The sequence below is a fragment of the Benincasa hispida genome, chromosome 2, assembly GCF_027475165.1.
Source record: "Benincasa hispida cultivar pf3 chromosome 2, pf3_genome.v1.1, whole genome shotgun sequence".
Classification (NCBI taxonomy): domain Eukaryota; kingdom Viridiplantae; phylum Streptophyta; class Magnoliopsida; order Cucurbitales; family Cucurbitaceae; genus Benincasa; species Benincasa hispida.
Genome location: NC_143479.1, coordinates 55,396,386 through 55,402,790, shown reverse-complemented (window position 1 = coordinate 55,402,790; position 6,405 = coordinate 55,396,386). Strand labels below are relative to the sequence as shown.

The following is a 6,405-nucleotide window of genomic DNA, read 5'->3' as shown; positions in this document are numbered from 1 at the left end:
CAAGCTTTATTTGTTTCATGTGCATACAATGTTTACTATGAACATCAAATATTGGCATGTGTATACAATGTTTATTATATAATTTTATTTGTTCCATTCAAGGACAAAATTTGAAAAGGTCGTAAATGAATTAATTTTTTTAAACAAAATTAAAATATTGTTACTAAAAGAAAAATTGTCACATCAACCATGGTAATGAAATAACAAATTGTTGCAAAAGTTGCTACTTGTGTATATGCGATTTTTTCTAAAATTTCGTTGCAATTTGTGACGATTTCGCAAAAGTGCGACAAAAATGTTAACGTCACTACTTTTTTATGACTTACATAGTAATTTCCTTGCAATTTATGACAATTTCGAAAATTCATCCCCAAAATTCTTTACCAACTAGGATTTACTGACATTTCATTTGAAGTGTGTTTTTTCGGTGCTAAAGATGCAATGAAATTAGAACATTAGCGATGTTTTTTTCGTCTTTAAAGACTACGATTTTTTTGTAATGAGTACTATAATAAATTTTATTATTCAATTGTGATTCAAATTTGATCTGTAATGTCATCTTCCAACCAATTTACTTTAAATGATGTTGACTTTAAGCTAGTCCAGAAATGAATTAATTTTATAAAATTATTGTAAACTATGATCGAATGCACAAATACGATGTAACTATTTTCCTTTCGTGTAAGCCCCTACAAAAGAATTTCATGTATACTAAGCCACATATGCCGAAACATCGCTATTAAGCGCATCAATAATCGGCTGGTCTCGAGTTAAATCGGTAGCCGGAGTTTCCAGATTAGGGTTCGGAAACCAGTTGGTCGGCTTAATCGCCGCGATCTTCTTCCTATTTAGGCACAACACAGCACCGTTACGGAAATCCTCGACAATCCTGGATTCCAATTGATCGCCGGTACCGGAAACCGGAGACGATTCCAGAGCAAAAGCACGGCGGAGGTAAATCTGAGACGCCGATTTGTCTCGGTTCCGTTTGGCGCTAATTCGCGAGTCTCGAATCTGAGCCAACTCGCCGGGTTTCAAGTACTTACGGAATTGTTTCTTGCGATTTGCTGCAGTTTCCATGGCTTTTAACCGGAGAAAAGTTAGGGTTTAATAGCGAATTGAAGTTCGAGAAACGGGAAGAAGGCAATGGAGGGAAATTCAGAAAATGAGAGACGATGAGCGGTGGCAGGTGAGTTTGAATTTATGTTGTGGTTTAATTTTAAATCCTGTTTTCATTTGGATTGCATTTCCTCTAATCATTCCTAGAATCTTATATCTTTTTATTTTTATATTAATTTACGTTTTCAAATCTATTTCGGATCACCCATTTTTTAATTACTTTTATCAAATAATAATTTAGATTAAATTTAAAATTAGTTATACTATCATAATTTTTTTTTTTTTTTTTTGTGAAAATATCGTTTTGACATTTTGAAATTTATTTAGTTTTAATCCATTTACTTTTAATTGTCCTAATTTTAGTTTACTTTCAATAAATCATCAACTTGGTCCCTACGGCTAACTATTTGTTGTTCATTATTTAAAATAAAAAAAAATTATTTATTAACATTTTTACTAAATTTTGAAAACATATTTTGATATGGTATTTTGAAAATGATTATTTAATAGGTCAATTTTATAAATTTTTATTGTATTTTTTTATCTGAAAACCACATTAAGTTTTAAAGTTATTTTCAAAAATATTTTATTTTATTCCACGCTAAAATTGAACAAACTTAAAAATACAAGATCAATATTTTATTTAAAACTAAAATATTTAAATAGTTATAAATTATGAGAATAATCGAAATAATAAGATGCTTTGTGTCACAATCGCTCTTTCAGAAGCTTCTCTTAGCGATTGTGCGGCACTTGTTCCCGTTCACGAACAAGTCAACCAACTCGAATACGGACTGCCGGTGGCACACCGAGTGCCTCCGCAACCTCCACCCCCGTTTTAGGAAAAACGATTTTAGAAAACGGGTTTGGAGAAAAGGTTTTTGTAAGAAGTTTTTATAAGTGTGAATAAAGAAAGAAATATTGTAGTAGGCTAGAAAGCAATAAGCAACAACAACAGCTTTATAAAGTACTACTCCGGATATAGGAAAGTGATGATTAGTCTTATCCCCATATAGTGCATTCTGAACAAAAAACCAACTGGCGCCCTTGCATATGCAAAAGGGCGAGTGGTCACTTACAATGAAAATGTAAAGAAAGCAAGCTAACTAAACTAATACAATACAAGATATGAAAGTACGCTAGAAGGGGGTTGGATCGGGCATGCGGCCATGGGCAACAGGCCCTGGACAAGCATGACCGTGACATTCTCCCCCACTTAATTGGTTGACGTCCCCGTCAACTGACCTTGTTCAAAATCTGCGATGGCTGGAGCTGCATTCTTCAAATCTTCGGCCCGCTCCCAACTGATCTCTTCGTCGGGGAGATCCTTCCATTTCACTAAGAACTCTGTCAGTTCTCGTCTGGGTCTTCCAATACAGCGCGTACGTTTATTCAGGATTTGTGCAACTTCTTTCTCAGTGGAATTCTTCATCGTGACCGATGGGCGCCTTAGCATGTTTCGTTGTTCATCCTCGGGATCGGGATGATAGGGCTTTAGGATACTTACATGGATGACAGGATGAATCTTCATCTATGAGGGTAACTGAACCTTATATGAGGTTCTCCCGACCTTCTCAATTACCTCCACTGGACCTTCATATTTCCTTACAAGCCGTTGGTCTCTCTGGCTTCGGAAACTAAACTGTTCCGGTCGTAGCTTCCGTTTCAGCCATGAAGTTAGGGGTGGCCCCAGAGTCAACCATAGTGTTCTTGGCCGATCTTTGGTTGACCCAAGCGTCCACATACATGAGTCCTTTCTCTAGTGGCTCCGTCGCCTTTCCCATTTTCTTCTGGAGCGCAGATAAGAATTTTAATGCCCCCATCCTGGGATTCTCAATTTCTGCAGCTGGCTCGATTACCCTCTCCTCCAGTTCAGCCTTGTCTTCGGAGGTAGAGGCTAATGTGACTTGAAAAGCATTGAACGCGGTTCGATTTGGACATTCGCCCGCCCTGTGTGGCCCTCTACATATGAAACAAGACAGGGGGCGATTGTAATTGTTATGTTGTTGTGGCGGCCCCCGCCAGTTGTTTCCTAATCTCGGTTGGGATGATTTACGGTCCCCCCCTGTGTTCTTGTCTCCTTCCCCAGGTCTGAGAGGAATGAAACGGCTGTTTCTGTTTCCCCCATTGAGGAAGTTGACTGCTTCCTCACATCTTGCGAGTCAGTGCTAAGGACGTATAGTCGTTCAGCTGCCGCATAAGCAGAGGGGAGATCCTGTACTCTCTGTTCATATAGTTTTGATTTCGCCCACGGTTTCAGCCCTTCAACAAAGCAAAATACCTTGTCTTTTTCAGACATGTCTTGTATGTCCAACATGAGTCCTGCAAACTGTTTTACGTAGTCCCTGATGTTACCTGTTTGCTTCAGCTCTCGGAGTTTTAGTCGAGCCAAGATCTCGACATTTTCAGGGAAGAACTGCGAGCGAAGTTCTTGTTTCAATCTATCCCAAGTATCAATAGTGCATCGTTCTTCCTGTATGTCTGTAAATCGTGATCTCCACCACAGTTTTGCATCTTCAGCCAGATGCATCGTTGCTAGTGTGACTTTCGACTCTTCAGTCACTGTGTTCGTCGCCTTGAAGTATTGCTCAAGGTCGAAGATAAAATTTTTCAGGCCTTTCGCTTCTCGCACCCCACAGAAGGGTTTCGGTTCTGGGATTTTTATTCTGCTTACTGCCATTTCTCCCCCAGATGGGGCTTGGTTCTCTATCGCTCGGATGGTGAGGTTCACCCTAGCACTCACATCCGCTATCTCGGCTCTGACGACATCAAGGGCCGACCGAAAGTCTTCAGACAAATCGGTTACCATCTGAAGTATTGCTTTTTGGGAGCCGTCCAGCTCTTCGACGCGCTCCTCTATGTGGGCAACAAAGCCCGATGAGCTATCGCCACGTTCAAAGCTGCCGGACCGTGCTGTTTTGGTCTCGAGGGTCTCTACCCTCATCATTAATTCTCTGACGGGTAATCTGTCTAGGCGGCCTATTACCGCATCAATTCCATCGGCTTTCTCAGCAACTTCTTGTAGCCGAGTCTCTAGGAAACGGACATTATCCGGGACCTCTCTCAGGTAGAGCATTTGCTCTTCCATCTCTACCAACCTATCCACATGGGACTTGTTCAGGTTCTTCGTCGCCGACATGATCACTAATCTTTCCTCTGTGAGCCGACTTGGCTTTGGTGCCAACTGTCACAATCGTTCTTTCAGAAGCTTCTCTTAGCGATTGTGCAGCACTTGTTCCCGCTCACGAACAAGTCAGCCAACTCGAATATGGACTGTCGGTGGCACACCGAATGCCTCTCGTAACCTCCACCCCCGTTTTAGGGAAAACGGTTTTAGAAAACGGGTTTGGAGAAAAGGTTTTCGTAAGAAGTTTTTGTGAGTGTGAATAAAGAAAGAAAGAGTGTTGTAGTCTAGAAAGCAATAAGCAACAATAACAACTTTATAAAGTACTACTCCGGGTATGGGAAAGTGATGATTAGTCTTATCCCCATATAGTGCATTTTGAACAAAAAGCCAACTGGCGCCCTTGCATATGCAAAAGGGCGAGTGGTCACTTACAATGAAAATGTAAAGAAAGCAAGCTAACTAAACTAATACAATACAAGATATGGAAGTACGCTAGAAGGGGTTGGATCGAGCATGCGGACATGGGCAACAGGCCCTGGACAAGCATGACCGTGACACTTTGCATCCCTATTTTGTCTATGGAATTTTCATAAATTTTTATCTCCTCATTAACGTCAAAGTGGTGTATATAGTAAAATATTTTAAATCATCTTAGTTAAAACTTAAATCTATTTGTTTTATATTAATATACCTTTTAAAATCTTTTTTCTTATGGAAATTTGAAGGATTCACTTATATATATATATATATATATATATATATAAACAATTACTTTTTTAAAATTAATGTAGATTAGATAAAGTCAGTTGCAACTTAAGATCATATAAATTTTTAAATAATTATAAATTAAATATCAGCATAAAAATAATCAAAATAATTTTGCCCTTCGAGTTTTCATAAAAATGATAAAATATTTTAAATGATCCTTAGTTAACGTTGACCTACTAATTTTCCAAAGGTCGGAGGTTTAATTTCTTACCTATTGTAATACTTAAAAAAAACATTAAAATTGACCCTTAATGATAAGGAAGAATTGGGCCAGATAAATCAAAATCATCATGATTATAACCAGGGATTTCTACATAAATGGCCTAAAGAATAGGCACTAACATCTTGAACATTTCATCTTTTACAAAAAAAAACAACAAAAACAAAAAAAACAACTATTGGCCTCCCTATTTTTTACAATTTAGCCCTCACCTACGTTATATATATATATATATATATATATATATATATATATATATATTTATATATTTTATTTTATTTCTCTCTCCTCCATTCATACTCTCTCTCCCAAATAATATGTTTCATATATTCGTTCTCCCATAATTCACACTCATTTCTTCCTCTTCCCTCTCTTTTCTCCTTCCCATCTATCTCTTTTCTCCTTCCAGCGGTGTAAGTTGCAGACGATAGACAACGACGTGCGGCAAATTGATGGCTCGGCATGAGATGACATGAACGACTTGGGACGAATCGATGACACGGATGGTGTGGGGCGAATTGACAGCGACAGGTTGAGCAGATTCGATCGACGGCACAGTAGGGCGAGCAAATCCAGTCGACGACGATGGGGAGAGAGATCTGTGGCGACCATGGCTGAAGAAAAAGAGATGAAGATGAAGGGTTATGTATTATAAACCCTCATATGAAGATGAACTTCATTTTTTTTTTCCTATTTATTATATATACTGTGATATATATGTACTTATTTTATAGCTTTTGTAGGAAATTTGATATATAATGTGGTATATGTATTCGTTTATTTAATATAAACTAGTATTTTTTTTTTTATTTAGACTTATTGTATTATGATATATATATTGTGGTGTAAATGAAATTTATGAATATTTATATATTGTGATATATTTCATATATTGGTTTGAAGTGATTTTTGTTTGAGTCAATTTCTAATTTATAAAATGTAGTATATTTCATATATTGGTTAGAATATTTTCAAATACCTAACAAAATTTTCTAAGGTATATTTAAAATAATCATGAATCCTTCAAAATATTCTAAGGTATATATAAAATAACTATTAATCCAAAAAAAACCCAATAAATTGATATATGAAAACCAACGTAAATAAAAACTAAAATTTCATTAAATGCATTTTTTTCTAAATTAAAAAATAGAAAATAAATTACTTTTCT

The 6,405-nt window shown here is 36.9% G+C and overlaps 1 long non-coding RNA gene across 1 annotated transcript; it reads left to right on the top strand.

Moving 5' to 3' along the window:
• Positions 1–645: 645 nt before the first annotated feature.
• LOC120071774 (uncharacterized) lies at positions 646–6,138 on the top strand. The gene is made up of 3 exons (XR_005480341.2): positions 646–954; positions 1,074–1,189; positions 5,644–6,138. It is a non-coding gene; the product is annotated as an uncharacterized LOC120071774 (long non-coding RNA).
• Positions 6,139–6,405: the final 267 nt, after the last annotated feature.